This window comes from Pongo abelii, chromosome 4 (assembly GCF_028885655.2).
Source record: "Pongo abelii isolate AG06213 chromosome 4, NHGRI_mPonAbe1-v2.0_pri, whole genome shotgun sequence".
Taxonomy (NCBI): Eukaryota; Metazoa; Chordata; class Mammalia; order Primates; family Hominidae; genus Pongo; species Pongo abelii.
The window spans coordinates 48,676,818-48,697,761 of record NC_071989.2 but is presented as its reverse complement, the minus strand read 5'-3'; positions in this window follow the sequence as shown (position 1 = coordinate 48,697,761).

The window sequence follows — 20,944 nt, the reverse complement described above, 5'->3', positions numbered from 1 at the left end:
AGTGGAATGCAGAGAGCACAGGGAAGTCTCTGAGAATTCTTCTGTCTAGATTCTAAGTGAAGATATTTGCTTTTACAGTGTAGCACTCAAAGCACTCCAAATATCCACTCGCAGGTACTACAGAAATAGTCTTTCAAAACTGCTCTATCTAAAGGAAGGTTCAACTCGGTGAGTTGAATGCGCACATCAGAAAAACTTTCTGGGAATACTTCTGTCTAGGTTTTATGTGAAGATATTTCCTTTTCCAGCATAGGCCTCAAAGCGCTCCAAATAGCCACTTGCAGATTCCACAAAAAGAGTGTTTCCAAACTGTTCTATCAAAAGGAAGGTTCAACTCTGTGAGTAGAATGCAGTCATCACAAAGAAGTTTCTGAGAATGGATGTATCTTGTTTTCATCTGAATGTATTTCCTTATCCACTAGATGCCGCCATCGCACCAAATAAGCACTTTCACTTTCCACCGAAAGGGTGTTGCAAAACTGCTCTATGTAAAGGAATGTTCAACTCTGTGAGTTCAATCCCCACATGACAAAGAAGTTTCTGAGAATGCTTCTGTCTAGTTTGTAGATGAAGATATTTCCTTTTCCAGCATAAGCCTCAAAGAGCTCCAAATAGCCACTTGCGGATTCTACAAAAACAGTGTTTCAAAACTGGTCTATCGAAAGGAAGGTTCCACTCTGCGAGTTGAATGCACTCATCACAAGGAAGTTTCTGAGAACGCTTCCATCTAGTTTTTATGCAATGATAATTCCTTTGGTGGCAGAGGCCTCAAAGCGCTCCAAATATCCACTTGCAGATTCTACAAAAAGAGTGTTTCAAAACTGCTCTATCAAAGGGAATGTTCAACTCTGTGAGTTGAATGCACAAAGCACAGGGAACTTTCTGAGAATGCTTTTGTCTAGTTTCTACGTGAAGGTATTTCCTTTTCCAGCATAGGCCTCAAATCACTCCATACATCCACTTGAAGATGCTACGAAAAGAGTGTTTCAAAACTTCTGTATCAAAAGAAAGGTTCAACTCTGTGAGTTCAATGCACACATCACAAAGAAGTTTCTGAGTATGCTTCTGTCTAGTTTTTAGGTGAAGGTATTAACTTTTCCAGCATAGCCCTCAAAGCGCTCCAAATATCCACTTGCAGATTCTACAAAAAGAGTGTTTCGAAACTGCTCTTTCAAAAGGAAGCTTCAAGTCTGTGAGTTGAATGCACTCATCACAAAGACGTTTCTGAGAATTCATCTGTCTAGTTTTCATGTGAAGATATTTCCGTTTCCTGCATAGGCCTCAAATCGCGCCAAATATTCACTTGCAGATTCTACAAAAAGGGTGTTTCAAAACTTCTCTATCATTAGGTAGGTTCACCTCTGTGAGTTCAATGCACTCATCACAAAGAAGTTTCTGAGAATGCGTCTGTCTACTTTTGATGTGAAGATATGTCCTTTTCCAACATAGGCCTCAAAGCGCTCCAAATAAACACTTGCAGATTCTACAAAAGGAGTGTTTCTAAACTGTTCTATCAAAAGAAACGTTCGAGTCTGTGAGTTGAATGCACTCATCAGAAAGAAGTTTCAGAGAATGCTTCTGTCGAGTTTTTATGTGATGATATTTCGTTTTCCAGCCTTGGCCTCAAAGCGCTCCAAATATCCACTTGCAGATGCTGCTAAAAGAGTGTTTCAAAACTGCTCTGTCAAAAGGAAGCTTCAACTCTGTGAGTTGAATGCACTCATCACAAAGAAGTTTCTGAGAATGCTTCCGCCTAGTTTGTAGGTGAAGATATTTCATTTTCCAGCATAGGCCTCAAATCGCTCCAAATATCCACTTGCAGATTCTTCAAAAAGAGTGTTTCAAAACTGCTCTTTCCAAAGGAAGGTTCAAGTGTGTGATTTGAATGCACTCATCACAAAGGAGTTTCTGAGAATGCTTCTGTCTAGGTTTTATGTGAAGATATTTCCTTTTCCAGCAAAGGCCTCACATCGCTCAAAACATCCTCTAGCAAATTCTACAAAAACAGTGTTTTAAAACTGCGCTCTCAAAAGGAACATTGCACTCTGTGAGTTGAATGCGTAAAGCCCATTGAAGTTTCTGAGAATGCTTCCGTCTAGTTTTTAGGTGAAGATATTTCCGTTTCCAGTGTTGGCCTCTTAGCTCTCCAAACATCCACTTGCAGATTCTACTAAAAGAGTGGTTCAGAACTGCTATATCAAAAGGAAACTTCAACTCTGTGACTTGAATGCGCACATCACTAAGAAGTTTCTGAGAATGCTTCTATCTAGTTTTGATGGGAAGATATTTCCTTTCCCAGGATAGGCCTCCAAACCTTCCAAATATCGACTTGCAGATTCTATCACAAGAGTGTTTCAAAACTGTCCTATCAAAAGGAAGGTTCAACTCTGTGAGTGGAATGCAGAGAGCACAGGGAAGTCTCTGAGAATTCTTCTGTCTAGATTCTAAGTGAAGATATTTGCTTTTACAGTGTAGCACTCAAAGCACTCCAAATATCCACTCGCAGGTACTACAGAAAGAGTGTTTCAAAAGTGCTCTATCTAAAGGAAGGTTCAACTCGGTGAGTTGAATGCACACATCAGAAAAACTTTCTGGGAATACTTCTGTCTAGGTTTTATGTGAAGAGATTTCCTTTTCCAGCATAGGCCTCAAAGCGCTCCAAATAGCCACTTGCAGATTCCACAAAAAGAGTGTTTCCAAACTGTTCTATCAAAAGGAAGGTTCAACTCTGTGAGTAGAATGCAGTCATCACAAAGAAGTTTCTGAGAATGGATGTATCTTGTTTTCATCTGAATGTATTTCCTTATCCACTAGATGCCGCCATCGCACCAAATAAGCACTTTCACTTTCCACCGAAAGGGTGTTGCAAAACTGCTCTATGTAAAGGAATGTTCAACTCTGTGAGTTCAATCCCCACATGACAAAGAAGTTTCTGAGAATGCTTCTGTCTAGTTTGTAGATGAAGATATTTCCTTTTCCAGCATAAGCCTCAAAGAGCTCCAAATAGCCACTTGCGGATTCTACAAAAACAGTGTTTCAAAACTGGTCTATCGAAAGGAAGGTTCCACTCTGCGAGTTGAATGCACTCATCACAAGGAAGTTTCTGAGAACGCTTCCATCTAGTTTTTATGCAATGATAATTCCTCTGGGAGCCGAGGCCTCAAAGCGCTCCAAATATCCACTTGCAGATTCTACAAAAAGAGTGTTTCAAAACTGCTCTATCAAAGGGAATGTTCAACTCTGTGAGTTGAATGCACAAAGCACAGGGAACTTTCTGAGAATGCTTTTGTCTAGTTTCTACGTGAAGGTATTTCCTTTTCCAGCATAGGCCTCAAATCACTCCATACATCCACTTGAAGATTCTACGAAAAGAGTGTTTCAAAACTTCTGTATCAAAATAAAGGTTCAACTCTGTGAGTTCAATGCACACATCACAAAGAAGTTTCTGAGTATGCTTCTGTCTAGTTTTTAGGTGAAGGTATTAACTTTTCCAGCATAGCCCTCAAAGCGCTCCAAATATCCACTTGCAGATTCTACAAAAAGACTGTTTCGAAACTGCTCTTTCAAAAGGAAGCTTCAAGTCTGTGAGTTGAATGCACTCATCACAAAGACGTTTCTGAGAATTCATCTGTCTAGTTTTCATGTGAAGATATTTCAATTTCCTGCATAGGCCTCAAATCGCGCCAAATATTCACTTGCAGATTCTACAAAAAGGGTGTTTCAAAACTTCTCTATCAATAAGTAGGTTCAACTCTGTGAGTTCAATGCACTCATCACAAAGAAGTTTCTGAGAATGCGTCTGTCTACTTTTGATGTGAAGATATGTCCTTTTCCAACATAGGCCTCAAAGCGCTCCAAATAAACACTTGCAGATTCTACAAAAGGAGTGTTTCTAAACTGTTCTATCAAAAGAAACGTTCGAGTCTGTGAGTTGAATGCACTTATCACAAAGAAGTTTCAGAGAATGCTTCTGTCGAGTTTTTATGTGATGATATTTCGTTTTCCAGCCTTGGCCTCAAAGCGCTCCAAATATCCACTTGCAGATGCTGCTAAAAGAGTGTTTCAAAACTGCTCTGTCAAAAGGAAGCTTCAACTCTGTGAGCTGAATGCACTCATCACAAAGAAGTTTCTGAGAATGCTTCCGCCTAGTTTGTAGGTGAAGATATTTCATTTTCCAGCATAGGCCTCAAATCGCTCCAAATATCCACTTGCAGATTCTTCAAAAAGAGTGTTTCAAAACTGCTCTTTCCAAAGGAAGGTTCAAGTGTGTGATTTGAATGCACTCATCACAAAGGAGTTTCTGAGAATGCTTCTGTCTAGGTTTTATGTGAAGATATTTCCTTTTCCAGCAAAGGCCTCACGTCGCTCCAAACATCCTCTAGCAAATTCTACAAAAACAGTGTTTTAAAACTGCGCTCTCAAAAGGAACATTGCACTCTGTGAGTTGAATGCGTAAAGCCCATTGAAGTTTCTGAGAATGCTTCCGTCTAGTTTTTACGTGAAGATATTTCCGTTTCCAGTGTTGGCCTCTTAGCTCTCCAAACATCCACTTGCAGATTCTACTAAAACAGTGGTTCAGAACTGCTATATCAAAGGAAGCTTCAACTCTGTGACTTGAATGCGCACATCACTAAGAAGTTTCTGAGAATGCTTCTATCTAGTTTTGATGGGAAGATATTTCCTTTCCCAGGATAGGCCTCCAAACCTTCCAAATATCGACTTGCAGATTCTATCACAAGAGTGTTTCAAAACTGTCCTACCAAAAGGAAGGTTCAACTCTGTGAGTGGAATGCAGAGAGCCCAGGGAAGTCTCTGAGAATTCTTCTGTCTAGATTCTAAGTGAAGATATTTGCTTTTACAGTGTAGCACTCAAAGCACTCCAAATATCCACTCGCAGGTACTACAGAAAGAGTCTTTCAAAACTGCTCTATCTAAAGGAAGGTTCAACTCGGTGAGTTGAATGCGCACATCAGAAAAACTTTCTGGGAATACTTCTGTCTAGGTTTTATGTGAAGAGATTTCCTTTTCCAGCATAGGCCTCAAAGCGCTCCAAATAGCCACTTGCAGATTCCACAAAAAGAGTGTTTCCAAACTGTTCTATCAAAAGGAAGGTTCAACTCTGTGAGTAGAATGCAGTCATCACAAAGAAGTTTCTGAGAATGGATGTATCTTGTTTTCATCTGAATGTATTTCCTTATCCACTAGATGCCGCCATCGCACCAAATAAGCACTTTCACTTTCCACCGAAAGGGTGTTGCAAAACTGCTCTATGTAAAGGAATGTTCAACTCTGTGAGTTCAATCCCCACATGACAAAGAAGTTTCTGAGAATGCTTCTGTCTAGTTTGTAGATGAAGATATTTCCTTTTCCAGCATAAGCCTCAAAGAGCTCCAAATAGCCACTTGCGGATTCTACAAAAACAGTGTTTCAAAACTGGTCTATCGAAAGGAAGGTTCCACTCTGCGAGTTGAATGCACTCATCACAAGGAAGTTTCTGAGAACGCTTCCATCTAGTTTTTATGCAATGATAATTCCTTTGGCGGCAGAGGCCTCAAAGCGCTCCAAATATCCACTTGCAGATTCTACAAAAAGAGTGTTTCAAAACTGCTCTATCAAAGGGAATGTTCAACTCTGTGAGTTGAATGCACAAAGCACAGGGAACTTTCTGAGAATGCTTTTGTCCAGTTTCTACGTGAAGATATTTCCTTTTCCAGCATAGGCCTCAAAGCACTCCATACATCCACTTGAAGATTCTACGAAAAGAGTGTTTCAAAATTCTGTATCAAAAGAAAGGTTCAGCTCTGTGAGTTCAATGCACACATCACAAAGAAGTTTCTGAGTATGCTTCTGTCTAGTTTTTAGGTGAAGATATAAACTTTTCCAGCATAGCCCTCAAAGCGCTCCAAATATCCACTTGCAGATTCGACAAAAACAGTGTTTCGAAACTCCTCTTTCAAAATTAAGCTTCAAGTCTGTGAGTTGAATGCACTCATCACAAAGACGTTTCTGAGAATTCATCTGTCTAGTTTTCATGTGAAGATATTTCCATTTCCAGCATAGGCCTCATATCGCGCCAAATATTCACTTGCAGATTCTACAAAAAGGGTGTTTCAAAACTTCTCTATCAATAGGTAGGTTGAACTCTGTGAGTTCAATGCACTCATCACAAAGAAGTTTCTGAGAATGCGTGTGTCTACTTTTGATGTGAAGATATGTCCTTTTCCAACATAGGCCTCAAAGCGCTCCAAATAAACACTTGCAGATTCTACAAAAGGAGTGTTTCTAAACTGTTCTATCAAAAGAAACGTTCGAGTCTGTGAGTTGAATGCACTCATCAGAAAGAAGTTTCAGAGAATGCTTCTGTCGAGTTTTTATGTGATGATATTTCGTTTTCCAGCCTTGGCCTCAAAGCGCTCCAAATATCCACTTGCAGATGCTGCTAAAAGAGTGTTTCAAAACTGCTCTGTCAAAAGGAAGCTTCAACTCTGTGAGTTGAATGCACTCATCACAAAGATGTTTCTGAGAATGCTTCCGCCTAGTTTGTAGGTGAAGATATTTCATTTTCCAGCATAGGCCTCAAATCGCTCCAAATATCCACTTGCAGATTCTTCAAAAAGAGTGTTTCAAAACTGCTCTTTCCAAAGGAAGGTTCAAGTGTGTGATTTGAATGCACTCATCACAAAGGAGTTTCTGAGAATGCTTCTGTCTAGGTTTTATGTGAAGATATTTCCTTTTCCAGCAAAGGCCTCACATCGCTCAAAACATCCTCTAGCAAATTCTACAAAAACAGTGTTTTAAAACTGCGCTCTCAAAAGGAACATTGCACTCTGTGAGTTGAATGCGTAAAGCCCATTGAAGTTTCTGAGAATGCTTCCGTCTAGTTTTTAGGTGAAGATATTTCCTTTTCCAGTGTTGGCCTCTTAGCTCTCCAAACATCCACTTGCAGATTCTACTAAAAGAGTGGTTCAGAACTGCTATATCAAAAGGAAACTTCAACTCTGTGACTTGAATGCGCACATCACTAAGAAGTTTCTGAGAATGCTTCTATCTAGTTTTGATGGGAAGATATTTCCTTTCCCAGGATAGGCCTCCAAACCTTCCAAATATCGACTTGCAGATTCTATCACAAGAGTGTTTCAAAACTGTCCTATCAAAAGGAAGGTTCAACTCTGTGAGTGGAATGCAGAGAGCACAGGGAAGTCTCTGAGAATTCTTCTGTCTAGATTCTAAGTGAAGATATTTGCTTTTACAGTGTAGCACTCAAAGCACTCCAAATATCCACTCGCAGGTACTACAGAAAGAGTCTTTCAAAACTGCTCTATCTAAAGGAAGGTTCAACTCGGTGAGTTGAATGCGCACATCAGAAAAACTTTCTGGGAATACTTCTGTCTAGGTTTTATGTGAAGATATTTCCTTTTCCAGCATAGGCCTCAAAGCGCTCCAAATAGCCACTTGCAGATTCCACAAAAAGAGTGTTTCCAAACTGTTCTATCAAAAGGAAGGTTCAACTCTGTGAGTAGAATGCAGTCATCACAAAGAAGTTTCTGAGAATGGATGTATCTTGTTTTCATCTGAATGTATTTCCTTATCCACTAGATGCCGCCATCGCACCAAATAAGCACTTTCACTTTCCACCGAAAGGGTGTTGCAAAACTGCTCTATGTAAAGGAATGTTCAACTCTGTGAGTTCAATCCCCACATGACAAAGAAGTTTCTGAGAATGCTTCTGTCTAGTTTGTAGATGAAGATATTTCCTTTTCCAGCATAAGCCTCAAAGAGCTCCAAATAGCCACTTGCGGATTCTACAAAAACAGTGTTTCAAAACTGGTCTATCGAAAGGAAGGTTCCACTCAGCGAGTTGAATGCACTCATCACAAGGAAGTTTCTGAGAACGCTTCCATCTAGTTTTTATGCAATGATAATTCCTTTGGCAGCAGAGGCCTCAAAGCGCTCCAAATATCCACTTGCAGATTCTACAAAAAGAGTGTTTCAAAACTGCTCTATCAAAGGGAATGTTCAACTCTGTGAGTTGAATGCACAAAGCACAGGGAACTTTCTGAGAATGCTTTTGTCTAGTTTCTACGTGAAGGTATTTCCTTTTCCAGCATAGGCCTCAAATCACTCCATACATCCACTTGAAGATTCTACGAAAAGAGTGTTTCAAAACTTCTGTATCAAAAGAAAGGTTCAACTCTGTGAGTTCAATGCACACATCACAAAGAAGTTTCTGAGTATGCTTCTGTCTAGTTTTTAGGTGAAGGTATTAACTTTTCCAGCATAGCCCTCAAAGCGCTCCAAATATCCACTTGCAGATTCTACAAAAAGAGTGTTTCGAAACTGCTCTTTCAAAAGGAAGCTTCAAGTCTGTGAGTTGAATGCACTCATCACAAAGACGTTTCTGAGAATTCATCTGTCTAGTTTTCATGTGAAGATATTTCCGTTTCCTGCATAGGCCTCAAATCGCGCCAAATATTCACTTGCAGATTCTACAAAAAGGGTGTTTCAAAACTTCTCTATCAATAGGTAGGTTCACCTCTGTGAGTTCAATGCACTCATCACAAAGAAGTTTCTGAGAATGCGTCTGTCTACTTTTGCTGTGAAGATATGTCCTTTTCCAACATAGGCCACAAAGCGCTCCAAATAAACACTTGCAGATTCTACAAAAGGAGTGTTTCTAAACTGTTCTATCAAAAGAAACTTTCGAGTCTGTGAGTTGAATGCACTTATCACAAAGAAGTTTCAGAGAATGCTTCTGTCGAGTTTTTATGTGATGATATTTCGTTTTCCAGCCTTGGCCTCAAAGCGCTCCAAATATCCACTTGCAGATGCTGCTAAAAGAGTGTTTCAAAACTGCTCTATCAAAAGGAAGCTTCAACTCTGTGAGTTGAATGCACTCATTACGAAGAATTTTCTGAGAATGCTTTTGTCCAGTTTCTACGTGAAGATATTTCCTTTTCCAGCATAGGCCTCAAAGCACTCCATACATCCACTTGAAGATTCTACGAAAAGAGTGTTTCAAAATTCTGTATCAAAAGAAAGGTTCAGCTCTGTGAGTTCAATGCACACATCACAAAGAAGTTTCTGAGTATGCTTCTGTCTAGTTTTTAGGTGAAGATATAAACTTTTCCAGCATAGCCCTCAAAGCGCTCCAAATATCCACTTGCAGATTCTACAAAAAGAGTGTTTCGAAACTGCTCTTTCAAAAGGAAGCTTCAAGTCTGTGAGTTGAATGCACTCATCACAAAGACGTTTCTGAGAATTCATCTGTCTAGTTTTCATGTGAAGATATTTCCATTTCCAGCCTAGGCCTCATATCGCGCCAAATATTCACTTGCAGATTCTACAAAAAGGGTGTTTCAAAACTTCTCTATCAATAGGTAGGTTGAACTCTGTGAGTTCAATGCACTCATCACAAAGAAGTTTCTGAGAATGCGTGTGTCTACTTTTGATGTGAAGATATGTCCTTTTCCAACATAGGCCTCAAAGCGCTCCAAATAAACACTTGCAGATTCTACAAAAGGAGTGTTTCTAAACTGTTCTATCAAAAGAAACGTTCGAGTCTGTGAGTTGAATGCACTCATCAGAAAGAAGTTTCAGAGAATGCTTCTGTCGAGTTTTTATGTGATGATATTTCGTTTTCCAGCCTTGGCCTCAAAGCGCTCCAAATATCCACTTGCAGATGCTGCTAAAAGAGTGTTTCAAAACTGCTCTGTCAAAAGGAAGCTTCAACTCTGTGAGTTGAATGCACTCATCACAAAGAAGTTTCTGAGAATGCTTCCGCCTAGTTTGTAGGTGAAGATATTTCATTTTCCAGCATAGGCCTCAAATCGCTCCAAATATCCACTTGCAGATTCTTCAAAAAGAGTGTTTCAAAACTGCTCTTTCCAAAGGAAGGTTCAAGTGTGTGATTTGAATGCACTCATCACAAAGGAGTTTCTGAGAATGCTTCTGTCTAGGTTTTATGTGAAGATATTTCCTTTTCCAGCAAAGGCCTCACGTCGCTCCAAACATCCTCTAGCAAATTCTACAAAAACAGTGTTTTAAAACTGCGCTCACAAAAGGAACATTGCACTCTGTGAGTTGAATGCGTAAAGCCCATTGAAGTTTCTGAGAATGCTTCCGTCTAGTTTTTAGGTGAAGATATTTCCGTTTCCAGTGTTGGCCTCTTAGCTCTCCAAACATCCACTTGCAGATTCTACTAAAAGAGTGGTTCAGAACTGCTATATCAAAAGGAAGCTTCAACTCTGTGACTTGAATGCGCACATCACTAAGAAGTTTCTGAGAATGCTTCTATCTAGTTTTGATGGGAAGATATTTCCTTTCCCAGGATAGGCCTCCAAACCTTCCAAATATCGACTTGCAGATTCTATCACAAGAGTGTTTCAAAACTGTCCTATCAAAAGGAAGGTTCAACTCTGTGAGTGGAATGCAGAGAGCACAGGGAAGTCTCTGAGAATTCTTCTGTCTAGATTCTAAGTGAAGATATTTGCTTTTACAGTGTAGCACTCAAAGCACTCCAAATATCCACTCGCAGGTACTACAGAAAGAGTCTTTCAAAACTGCTCTATCTAAAGGAAGGTTCAACTCGGTGAGTTGAATGCGCACATCAGAAAAACTTTCTGGGAATACTTCTGTCTAGGTTTTATGTGAAGATATTTCCTTTTCCAGCATAGGCCTCAAAGCGCTCCAAATAGCCACTTGCAGATTCCACAAAAAGAGTGTTTCCAAACTGTTCTATCAAAAGGAAGGTTCAACTCTGTGAGTAGAATGCAGTCATCACAAAGAAGTTTCTGAGAATGGATGTATCTTGTTTTCATCTGAATGTATTTCCTTATCCACTAGATGCCGCCATCGCACCAAATAAGCACTTTCACTTTCCACCGAAAGGGTGTTGCAAAACTGCTCTATGTAAAGGAATGTTCAACTCTGTGAGTTCAATCCCCACATGACAAAGAAGTTTCTGAGAATGCTTCTGTCTAGTTTGTAGATGAAGATATTTCCTTTTCCAGCATAAGCCTCAAAGAGCTCCAAATAGCCACTTGCGGATTCTACAAAAACAGTGTTTCAAAACTGGTCTATCGAAAGGAAGGTTCCACTCTGCGAATTGAATGCACTCATCACAAGGAAGTTTCTGAGAACGCTTCCATCTAGTTTTTATGCAATGATAATTCCTCTGGGAGCAGAGGCCTCAAAGCGCTCCAAATATCCACTTGCAGATTCTACAAAAAGAGTGTTTCAAAACTGCTCTATCAAAGGGAATGTTCAACTCTGTGAGTTGAATGCACAAAGCACAGGGAACTTTCTGAGAATGCTTTTGTCTAGTTTCTACGTGAAGGTATTTCCTTTTCCAGCATAGGCCTCAAATCACTCCATACATCCACTTGAAGATTCTACGAAAAGAGTGTTTCAAAACTTCTGTATCAAAAGAAAGGTTCAACTCTGTGAGTTCAATGCACACATCACAAAGAAGTTTCTGACTATGCTTCTGTCTAGTTTTTAGGTGAAGGTATTAACTTTTCCAGCATAGCCCTCAAAGCGCTCCAAATATCCACTTGCAGATTCTACAAAAAGACTGTTTCGAAACTGCTCTTTCAAAAGGAAGCTTCAAGTCTGTGAGTTGAATGCACTCATCACAAAGACGTTTCTGAGAATTCATCTGTCTAGTTTTCATGTGAAGATATTTCCGTTTCCTGCATAGGCCTCAAATCGCGCCAAATATTCAATTGCAGATTCTACAAAAAGGGTGTTTCAAAACTTCTCTATCAATAAGTAGTTTCAACTCTGTGAGTTCAATGCACTCATCACAAAGAAGTTTCTGAGAATGCGTCTGTCTACTTTTGATGTGAAGATATGTCCTTTTCCAACATAGGCCTCAAAGCGCTCCAAATAAACACTTGCAGATTCTACAAAAGGAGTGTTTCTAAACTGTTCTATCAAAAGAAACGTTCGAGTCTGTGAGTTGAATGCACTTATCACAAAGAAGTTTCAGAGAATGCTTCTGTCGAGTTTTTATGTGATGATATTTCGTTTTCCAGCCTTGGCCTCAAAGCGCTCCAAATATCCACTTGCAGATGCTGCTAAAAGAGTGTTTCAAAACTGCTCTATCAAAAGGAAGCTTCAACTCTGTGAGTTGAATGCACTCATTACGAAGAATTTTCTGAGAATGCTTTTGTCCAGTTTCTACGTGAAGATATTTCCTTTTCCAGCATAGGCCTCAAAGCACTCCATACATCCACTTGAAGATTCTACGAAAAGAGTGTTTCAAAATTCTGTATCAAAAGAAAGGTTCAGCTCTGTGAGTTCAATGCACACATCACAAAGAAGTTTCTGAGTATGCTTCTGTCTAGTTTTTAGGTGAAGATATAAACTTTTCCAGCATAGCCCTCAAAGCGCTCCAAATATCCACTTGCAGATTCTACAAAAAGAGTGTTTCGAAACTGCTCTTTCAAAAGGAAGCTTCAAGTCTGTGAGTTGAATGCACTCATCACAAAGACGTTTCTGAGAATTCATCTGTCTAGTTTTCATGTGAAGATATTTCCATTTCCAGCCTAGGCCTCATATCGCGCCAAATATTCACTTGCAGATTCTACAAAAAGGGTGTTTCAAAACTTCTCTATCAATAGGTAGGTTGAACTCTGTGAGTTCAATGCACTCATCACAAAGAAGTTTCTGAGAATGCGTGTGTCTACTTTTGATGTGAAGATATGTCCTTTTCCAACATAGGCCTCAAAGCGCTCCAAATAAACACTTGCAGATTCTACAAAAGGAGTGTTTCTAAACTGTTCTATCAAAAGAAACGTTCGAGTCTGTGAGTTGAATGCACTCATCAGAAAGAAGTTTCAGAGAATGCTTCTGTCGAGTTTTTATGTGATGATATTTCGTTTTCCAGCCTTGGCCTCAAAGCGCTCCAAATATCCACTTGCAGATGCTGCTAAAAGAGTGTTTCAAAACTGCTCTGTCAAAAGGAAGCTTCAACTCTGTGAGTTGAATGCACTCATCACAAAGAAGTTTCTGAGAATGCTTCCGCCTAGTTTGTAGGTGAAGATATTTCATTTTCCAGCATAGGCCTCAAATCGCTCCAAATATCCACTTGCAGATTCTTCAAAAAGAGTGTTTCAAAACTGCTCTTTCCAAAGGAAGGTTCAAGTGTGTGATTTGAATGCACTCATCACAAAGGAGTTTCTGAGAATGCTTCTGTCTAGGTTTTATGTGAAGATATTTCCTTTTCCAGCAAAGGCCTCACGTCGCTCCAAACATCCTCTAGCAAATTCTACAAAAACAGTGTTTTAAAACTGCGCTCTCAAAAGGAACATTGCACTCTGTGAGTTGAATGCGTAAAGCCCATTGAAGTTTCTGAGAATGCTTCCGTCTAGTTTTTAGGTGAAGATATTTCCGTTTCCAGTGTTGGCCTCTTAGCTCTCCAAACATCCACTTGCAGATTCTACTAAAAGAGTGGTTCAGAACTGCTATATCAAAAGGAAGCTTCAACTCTGTGACTTGAATGCGCACATCACTAAGAAGTTTCTGAGAATGCTTCTATCTAGTTTTGATGGGAAGATATTTCCTTTCCCAGGATAGGCCTCCAAACCTTCCAAATATCGACTTGCAGATTCTATCACAAGAGTGTTTCAAAACTGTCCTATCAAAAGGAAGGTTCAACTCTGTGAGTGGAATGCAGAGAGCACAGGGAAGTCTCTGAGAATTCTTCTGTCTAGATTCTAAGTGAAGATATTTGCTTTTACAGTGTAGCACTCAAAGCACTCCAAATATCCACTCGCAGGTACTACAGAAAGAGTCTTTCAAAACTGCTCTATCTAAAGGAAGGTTCAACTCGGTGAGTTGAATGCGCACATCAGAAAAACTTTCTGGGAATACTTCTGTCTAGGTTTTATGTGAAGATATTTCCTTTTCCAGCATAGGCCTCAAAGCGCTCCAAATAGCCACTTGCAGATTCCACAAAAAGAGTGTTTCCAAACTGTTCTATCAAAAGGAAGGTTCAACTCTGTGAGTAGAATGCAGTCATCACAAAGAAGTTTCTGAGAATGGATGTATCTTGTTTTCATCTGAATGTATTTCCTTATCCACTAGATGCCGCCATCGCACCAAATAAGCACTTTCACTTTCCACCGAAAGGGTGTTGCAAAACTGCTCTATGTAAAGGAATGTTCAACTCTGTGAGTTCAATCCCCACATGACAAAGAAGTTTCTGAGAATGCTTCTGTCTAGTTTGTAGATGAAGATATTTCCTTTTCCAGCATAAGCCTCAAAGAGCTCCAAATAGCCACTTGCGGATTCTACAAAAACAGTGTTTCAAAACTGGTCTATCGAAAGGAAGGTTCCACTCTGCGAGTTGAATGCACTCATCACAAGGAAGTTTCTGAGAACGCTTCCATCTAGTTTTTATGCAATGATAATTCCTCTGGGAGCAGAGGCCTCAAAGCGCTCCAAATATCCACTTGCAGATTCTACAAAAAGAGTGTTTCAAAACTGCTCTATCAAAGGGAATGTTCAACTCTGTGAGTTGAATGCACAAAGCACAGGGAACTTTCTGAGAATGCTTTTGTCTAGTTTCTACGTGAAGGTATTTCCTTTTCCAGCATAGGCCTCAAATCACTCCATACATCCACTTGAAGATTCTACGAAAAGAGTGTTTCAAAACTTCTGTATCAAAAGAAAGGTTCAACTCTGTGAGTTCAATGCACACATCACAAAGAAGTTTCTGACTATGCTTCTGTCTAGTTTTTAGGTGAAGGTATTAACTTTTCCAGCATAGCCCTCAAAGCGCTCCAAATATCCACTTGCAGATTCTACAAAAAGACTGTTTCGAAACTGCTCTTTCAAAAGGAAGCTTCAAGTCTGTGAGTTGAATGCACTCATCACAAAGACGTTTCTGAGAATTCATCTGTCTAGTTTTCATGTGAAGATATTTCCGTTTCCTGCATAGGCCTCAAATCGCGCCAAATATTCACTTGCAGATTCTACAAAAAGGGTGTTTCAAAACTTCTCTATCAATAAGTAGGTTCAACTCTGTGAGTTCAATGCACTCATCACAAAGAAGTTTCTGAGAATGCGTCTGTCTACTTTTGATGTGAAGATATGTCCTTTTCCAAAATAGGCCTCAAAGCACTCCAAATAAACACTTGCAGATTCTACAAAAGGAGTGTTTCTAAACTGTTCTATCAAAAGAAACGTTCGAGTCTGTGAGTTGAATGCACTTATCACAAAGAAGTTTCAGAGAATGCTTCTGTCGAGTTTTTATGTGATGATATTTCGTTTTCCAGCCTTGGCCTCAAAGCGCTCCAAATATCCACTTGCAGATGCTGCTAAAAGAGTGTTTCAAAACTGCTCTATCAAAAGGAAGCTTCAACTCTGTGAGTTGAATGCACTCATTACGAAGAATTTTCTGAGAATGCTTTTGTCCAGTTTCTACGTGAAGATATTTCCTTTTCCAGCATAGGCCTCAAAGCACTCCATACATCCACTTGAAGATTCTACGAAAAGAGTGTTTCAAAATTCTGTATCAAAAGAAAGGTTCAGCTCTGTGAGTTCAATGCACACATCACAAAGAAGTTTCTGAGTATGCTTCTGTCTAGTTTTTAGGTGAAGATATAAACTTTTCCAGCATAGCCCTCAAAGCGCTCCAAATATCCACTTGCAGATTCTACAAAAAGAGTGTTTCGAAACTGCTCTTTCAAAATTAAGCTTCAAGTCTGTGAGTTGAATGCACTCATCACAAAGACGTTTCTGAGAATTCATCTGTCTAGTTTTCATGTGAAGATATTTCCATTTCCAGGCTAGGCCTCATATCGCGCCAAATATTCACTTGCAGATTCTACAAAAAGGGTGTTTCAAAACTTCTCTATCAATAGGTAGGTTGAACTCTGTGAGTTCAATGCACTCATCACAAAGAAGTTTCTGAGAATGCGTGTGTCTACTTTTGATGTGAAGATATGTCCTTTTCCAACATAGGCCTCAAAGCGCTCCAAATAAACACTTGCAGATTCTACAAAAGGAGTGTTTCTAAACTGTTCTATCAAAAGAAACGTTCGAGTCTGTGAGTTGAATGCACTCATCAGAAAGAAGTTTCAGAGAATGCTTCTGTCGAGTTTTTATGTGATGATATTTCGTTTTCCAGCCTTGGCCTCAAAGCGCTCCAAATATCCACTTGCAGATGCTGCTAAAAGAGTGTTTCAAAACTGCTCTGTCAAAAGGAAGCTTCAACTCTGTGAGTTGAATGCACTCATCACAAAGAAGTTTCTGAGAATGCTTCCGCCTAGTTTGTAGGTGAAGATATTTCATTTTCCAGCATAGGCCTCAAATCGCTCCAAATATCCACTTGCAGATTCTTCAAAAAGTGTTTCAAAACTGCTCTTTCCAAAGGAAGGTTCAAGTGTGTGATTTGAATGCACTCATCACAAAGGAGTTTCTGAGAATGCTTCTGTCTAGGTTTTATGTGAAGATATTTCCTTTTCCAGCAAAGGCCTCACATCGCTCCAAACATCCTCTAGCAAATTCTACAAAAACAGTGTTTTAAAACTGCGCTCTCAAAAGGAACATTGCACTCTGTGAGTTGAATGCGTAAAGCCCATTGAAGTTTCTGAGAATGCTTCCGTCTAGTTTTTAGGTGAAGATATTTCCGTTTCCAGTGTTGGCCTCTTAGCTCTCCAAACATCCACTTGCAGATTCTACTAAAAGAGTGGTTCAGAACTGCTATATCAAAAGGAAGCTTCAACTCTGTGACTTGAATGCGCACATCACTAAGAAGTTTCTGAGAATGCTTCTATCTAGTTTTGATGGGAAGATATTTCCTTTCCCAGGATAGGCCTCCAAACCTTCCAAATATCGACTTGCAGATTCTATCACAAGAGTGTTTCAAAACTGTCCTATCAAAAGGAAGGTTCAACTCTGTGAGTGGAATGCAGAGAGCCCAGGGAAGTCTCTGAGAATTCTTCTGTCTAGATTCTAAGTGAAGATATTTGCTTTTACAGTGTAGCACTCAAAGCACTCCAAATATCCACTCGCAGGTACTACAGAAAGAGTCTTTCAAAACTGCTCTATCTAAAGGAAGGTTCAACTCGGTGAGTTGAATGCGCACATCAGAAAAACTTTCTGGGAATACTTCTGTCTAGGTTTTATGTGAAGATATTTCCTTTTCCAGCATAGGCCTCAAAGCGCTCCAAATAGCCACTTGCAGATTCCACAAAAAGAGTGTTTCCAAACTGTTCTATCAAAAGGAAGGTTCAACTCTGTGAGTAGAATGCAGTCATCACAAAGAAGTTTCTGAGAATGGATGTATCTTGTTTTCATCTGAATGTATTTCCTTATCCACTAGATGCCGCCATCGCACCAAATAAGCACTTTCACTTTCCACCGAAAGGGTGTTGCAAAACTGCTCTATGTAAAGGAATGTTCAACTCTGTGAGTTCAATCCCCACATGACAAGGAAGTTTCTGAGAATGCTTCTGTCTAGTTTGTAGATGAAGATATTTCCTTTTCCAGCATAAGCCTCAAAGAGCTCCAAATAGCCACTTGCGGATTCTACAAAAACAGTGTTTCAAAACTGGTCTATCGAAAGGAAGGTTCCACTCTGCGAGTTGAATGCACTCATCACAAGGAAGTTTCTGAGAACGCTTCCATCTAGTTTTTATGCAATGATAATTCCTCTGGGAGCAGAGGCCTCAAAGCGCTCCAAATATCCACTTGCAGATTCTACAAAAAGAGTGTTTCAAAACTGCTCTATCAAAGGGAATGTTCAACTCTGTGAGTTGAATGCACAAAGCACAGGGAACTTTCTGAGAATGCTTTTGTCTAGTTTCTACGTGAAGGTATTTCCTTTTCCAGCATAGGCCTCAAATCACTCCATACATCCACTTGAAGATTCTACGAAAAGAGTGTTTCAAAACTTCTGTATCAAAAGAAAGGTTCAACTCTGTGAGTTCAATGCACACATCACAAAGAAGTTTCTGACTATGCTTCTGTCTAGTTTTTAGGTGAAGGTATTAACTTTTCCAGCATAGCCCTCAAAGCGCTCCAAATATCCACTTGCAGATTCTACAAAAAGACTGTTTCGAAACTGCTCTTTCAAAAGGAAGCTTCAAGTCTGTGAGTTGAATGCACTCATCACAAAGACGTTTCTGAGAATTCATCTGTCTAGTTTTCATGTGAAGATATTTCCGTTTCCTGAATAGGCCTCAAATCGCGCCAAATATTCACTTGCAGATTCTACAAAAAGGGTGTTTCAAAACTTCTCTATCAATAAGTAGGTTCAACTCTGTGAGTTCAATGCACTCATCACAAAGAAGTTTCTGAGAATGCGTCTGTCTACTTTTGATGTGAAGATATGTCCTTTTCCAACATAGGCCTCAAAGCGCTCCAAATAAACACTTGCAGATTCCACAAAAGGAGTGTTTCTAAACTGTTCTATCAAAACAAACGTTCGAGTCTGTGAGTTGAATGCACTTATCACAAAGAAGTTTCAGAGAATGCTTCTGTCGAGTTTTTATGTGATGATATTTCGTTTTCCAGCCTTGGCCTCAAAGCGCTCCAAATATCCACTTGCAGATGCTGCTAAAAGAGTGTTTCAAAACTGCTCTATCAAAAGGAAGCTTCAACTCTGTGAGTTGAATGCACTCATTACGAAGAATTTTCTGAGAATGCTTTTGTCCAGTTTCTACGTGAAGATATTTCCTTTTCCAGCATAGGCCTCAAAGCACTCCATACATCCACTTGAAGATTCTACGAAAAGAGTGTTTCAAAATTCTGTATCAAAAGAAAGGTTCAGCTCTGTGAGTTCAATGCACACATCACAAAGAAGTTTCTGAGTATGCTTCTGTCTAGTTTTTAGGTGAAGATATAAACTTTTCCAGCATAGCCCTCAAAGCGCTCCAAATATCCACTTGCAGATTCTACAAAAAGAGTGTTTCGAAACTGCTCTTTCAAAATTAAGCTTCAAGTCTGTGAGTTGAATGCACTCATCACAAAGACGTTTCTGAGAATTCATCTGTCTAGTTTTCATGTGAAGATATTTCCATTTCCAGGCTAGGCCTCATATCGCGCCAAATATTCACTTGCAGATTCTACAAAAAGGGTGTTTCAAAACTTCTCTATCAATAGGTAGGTTGAACTCTGTGAGTTCAATGCACTCATCACAAAGAAGTTTCTGAGAATGCGTGTGTCTACTTTTGATGTGAAGATATGTCCTTTTCCAACATAGGCCTCAAAGCGCTCCAAATAAACACTTGCAGATTCTACAAAAGGAGTGTTTCTAAACTGTTCTATCAAAAGAAACGTTCGAGTCTGTGAGTTGAATGCACTCATCAGAAAGAAGTTTCAGAGAATGCTTCTGTCGAGTTTTTATGTGATGATATTTCGTTTTCCAGCCTTGGCCTCAAAGCGCTCCAAATATCCACTTGCAGATGCTGCTAAAAGAGTGTTTCAAAACTGCTCTGTCAAAAGGAAGCTTCAACTCTGTGAGTTGAATGCACTCATCACAAAGAAGTTTCTGAGAATGCTTCCGCCTAGTTTGTAGGTGAAGATATTTCATTTTCCAGCATAGGCCTCAAATCGCTCCAAATATCCACTTGCAGATTCTTCAAAAAGTGTTTCAAAACTGCTCTTTCCAAAGGAAGGTTCAAGTGTGTGATTTGAATGCACTCATCACAAAGGAGTTTCTGAGAATGCTTCTGTCTAGGTTTTATGTGAAGATATTTCCTTTTCCAGCAAAGGCCTCACATCGCTCCAAACATCCTCTAGCAAATTCTACAAAAACAGTGTTTTAAAACTGCGCTCTCAAAAGGAACATTGCACTCTGTGAGTTGAATGCGTAAAGCCCATTGAAGTTTCTGAGAATGCTTCCGTCTAGTTTTTAGGTGAAGATATTTCCGTTTCCAGTGTTGGCCTCTTAGCTCTCCAAACATCCACTTGCAGATTCTACTAAAAGAGTGGTTCAGAACTGCTATATCAAAAGGAAGCTTCAACTCTGTGACTTGAATGCGCACATCACTAAGAAGTTTCTGAGAATGCTTCTATCTAGTTTTGATGGGAAGATATTTCCTTTCCCAGGATAGGCCTCCAAACCTTCCAAATATCGACTTGCAGATTCTATCACAAGAGTGTTTCAAAACTGTCCTATCAAAAGGAAGGTTCAACTCTGTGAGTGGAATGCAGAGAGCCCAGGGAAGTCTCTGAGAATTCTTCTGTCTAGATTCTAAGTGAAGATATTTGCTTTTACAGTGTAGCACTCAAAGCACTCCAAATATCCACTCGCAGGTACTACAGAAAGAGTCTTTCAAAACTGCTCTATCTAAAGGAAGGTTCAACTCGGTGAGTTGAATGCGCACATCAGAAAAACTTTCTGGGAATACTTCTGTCTAGGTTTTATGTGAAGATATTTCCTTTTCCAGCATAGGCCTCAAAGCGCTCCAAATAGCCACTTGCAGATTCCACAAAAAGAGTGTTTCCAAACTGTTCTATCAAAAGGAAGGTTCAACTCTGTGAGTAGAATGCAGTCATCACAAAGAAGTTTCTGAGAATGGATGTATCTTGTTTTCATCTGAATGTATTTCCTTATCCACTAGATGCCGCCATCGCACCAAATAAGCACTTTCACTTTCCACCGAAAGGGTGTTGCAAAACTGCTCTATGTAAAGGAATGTTCAACTCTGTGAGTTCAATCCCCACATGACAAGGAAGTTTCTGAGAATGCTTCTGTCTAGTTTGTAGATGAAGATATTTCCTTTTCCAGCATAAGCCTCAAAGAGCTCCAAATAGCCACTTGCGGATTCTACAAAAACAGTGTTTCAAAACTGGTCTATCGAAAGGAAGGTTCCACTCTGCGAGTTGAATGCACTCATCACAAGGAAGTTTCTGAGAACGCTTCCATCTAGTTTTTATGCAATGATAATTCCTCTGGGAGCAGAGGCCTCAAAGCGCTCCAAATATCCAC